Source organism: Neophocaena asiaeorientalis, unplaced genomic scaffold (genome assembly GCF_003031525.2).
Source record: "Neophocaena asiaeorientalis asiaeorientalis breed wild unplaced genomic scaffold, Neophocaena_asiaeorientalis_V1.1 scaffold82, whole genome shotgun sequence".
Taxonomy (NCBI): Eukaryota; Metazoa; Chordata; class Mammalia; order Artiodactyla; family Phocoenidae; genus Neophocaena; species Neophocaena asiaeorientalis.
In genome coordinates, this window is record NW_020173068.1 from 2493905 (window position 1) to 2496134 (window position 2230).

General features: G+C 56.5%; 1 protein-coding gene across 1 annotated transcript in view; it reads right to left on the reverse strand.

Moving 5' to 3' along the window:
• The window catches only part of LOC112398388 (tyrosine-protein phosphatase non-receptor type substrate 1-like), a 41079-nt gene extending 40662 nt beyond the window's left edge, over window positions 1-417 (reverse strand). The window contains exon 1 of the mRNA XM_024742884.1: window positions 68-417. The gene's annotated coding sequence lies outside the window, so the exon portion shown is untranslated. The remainder of the gene's footprint in view (window positions 1-67) is intronic.
• Between the last annotated feature and the right edge of the window lie 1813 nt (window positions 418-2230).

Below are 2230 nucleotides of genomic sequence, written 5' to 3' on the forward strand. Positions count from 1 at the left end.
CGCGCGGCGGCCCCGGGCCCCGCCCCGCCTCCCCCTCACCCCCTCCCTCGGCCAGCCGGGCTCGGACCTGCGCCGCCGGGCCGGCGAGGGCTGCGAGACGGTGGAAGAGCCGCCGGGGCTGCCCACAGCCCGGGCCCCTCGCTCCACTTTGCGCAAACTTGTTTTTCTAAGGTCAGCGCCGCGAGCCGGTTACATCGTCCTCTTAAGGTGGACTGGGGAAGTTGCGGCCGGCCTCCCCTCGCCTCCGGACTCCGGCCGCGGGAGGCTGGAGGCGGCGAAGGAGCGGGGGAGTGAATGAAGGGGGAGCCTGCCTTTCGCCCCTCCCCAGTGGCCCTGCTCCTGTGCCCCAAAGCCGAAGGCCCCTCTCGGGGTGGGTGAGGGCCAGAGGGGCCCCGATTCTTTCAGAGCTGGGCCGAGGTGAAGGAAAAGCAGGAAGTAAGTGAAGGTAGGGGGAAGGGGGGAGGAAGGAGAGAGTGATGGTACAAAAATAGCGTGTGTGTAGGAAGGACTTCAGTACCGCCTGGAAAAGCTCGCGGGGAGGAGAGGGAGTAGAAGAGGGGCTGTGGCCAGGAAACCCGAAGGGAAGGGTCCGGGCCTCCCTGGGCAAGTGGGCTCTTTTAGCGAGGTTCCTCTCTGTCAAGGACGGCTGATTCAGGGGTGCGGAAGGCCCAGGCAGGGGTGCGGGGCCAGGGGGAACTTGAAGGCCTGGGCTTCAGGAAGATGGCCCATGGTGAGGAAGATGAGGGGATGGGAGGAGAGCAGGGGCCAGAGGCCTGGAGACAGGACAGAGCCTGCTGGTGAGAAAAAAGCAACCATCCTCCCTTTCTCAATCTCTCTCTCTGTTTCTCCCCTTCTTTGAGGGAAAGCTGTGTACCCAATAGCAGCCAGGCCAGAGATAGCAGGTGGGAATCCTCTGGTCACCTGGCCAAAGAAGGCTCCAGACTGTGGGAGGGAAGGGAGACCAAGACCCTCTGCTAATTGTAAATAACAATAGCCGTTTGGCTTCAAAAAGCCATTAGGAAGATATGAAGCAAGGTGGGAGAAAGGCCAGTTCTATAAACTGTGTGGGGATTGAGGCTCAGAGAGGGAGGGGACTTGTCCAGGGCCACACAGCAAGGCCTGGGTAGAAACCAGATTTGAATTTCTGATTCCCAGGCTAAAGATCTTTGTACCGTGACAGCCCCCACTTCTCCCCCGCCTCCCCGGACCCTACCCCAGCCTCCCTGTCGAGTGCCTGGTCCTGGTATGATGCTAAGACAAGGAGGCAGGCAGGGTGCTGCCTAGGTTCAAATCCTGCCAGCCACCTCTTGTGAGCTGTGAAGACTTGAGAAAATACCTTGTCATTTTTGTGGCTCAGTTTCCTCATCTAAAATGAGGCCAACAGGAGTAGCAACCTAAAAAGACTGGTGTGAGGTTTAGATAAATTAATATTTATACAACACTTTAAAAAGTGCCTGGCATGTACCAAGTGCCACATAGCATTTGATAAATAAGTCAAGCATTTGACAGCAGTCCTTGGGAACCCACAGGGACCTGGGCAGTATTTGAAGTGCAAGGGGATTTTCTTTTCTTTGGGTGGGGGAGTACAGCAGTGACCCACGCCATGTCCCTGTCTACAAGGAATTTACATTCTAGTGGGGAGACAGATAGGTAGACAAGCAGAAATAATTAATGAACAACAGAAGGTCAAGCTTACACAGTGAGAAGGGTGCACTCATTTAGATAAGGGTAAGGCCTCGCGAGAAGCTGGGAGCTGAATCACAAAGAGGGGCAGCAAGGTGAGGATTTGGGGATTTGTTCCAGGAAGAGGGACCAGCACATATAAAGGCCCAGGGGCCAGCTTGGCTGGAGGGGAACGAGTGAAGGATGGGGGAGAGTGGTCCAGCTGGGTGGCCTTGCAGGCCTTGGTAAAGTGCCTGCATTTATTCTGCAGGAAAGAAATCGTTGGCGGGTGTTAAGCATGGTCTGACTTATGTGTTTAAAAGGCCACTCTGGCTATAAGTGGAGAGTGGGCTGGAGGGCAGGGAGTGTGGAATCAGGACACCAGTGAGGAGTTTTTCTGGGATCCTCCTAGTATCTGAGGTCAGGGTAGGGAGTCTCTAGCTGTTCAAGGCCACATGTGACTGAGACCACGAAGGTGACCAGTGGGGCTTCTGGGAAAATCCATCCCCCAAATCCATCTGGGTGGAAGTGGGGGCCGGGGCCGCTACACACACACACACACACACAC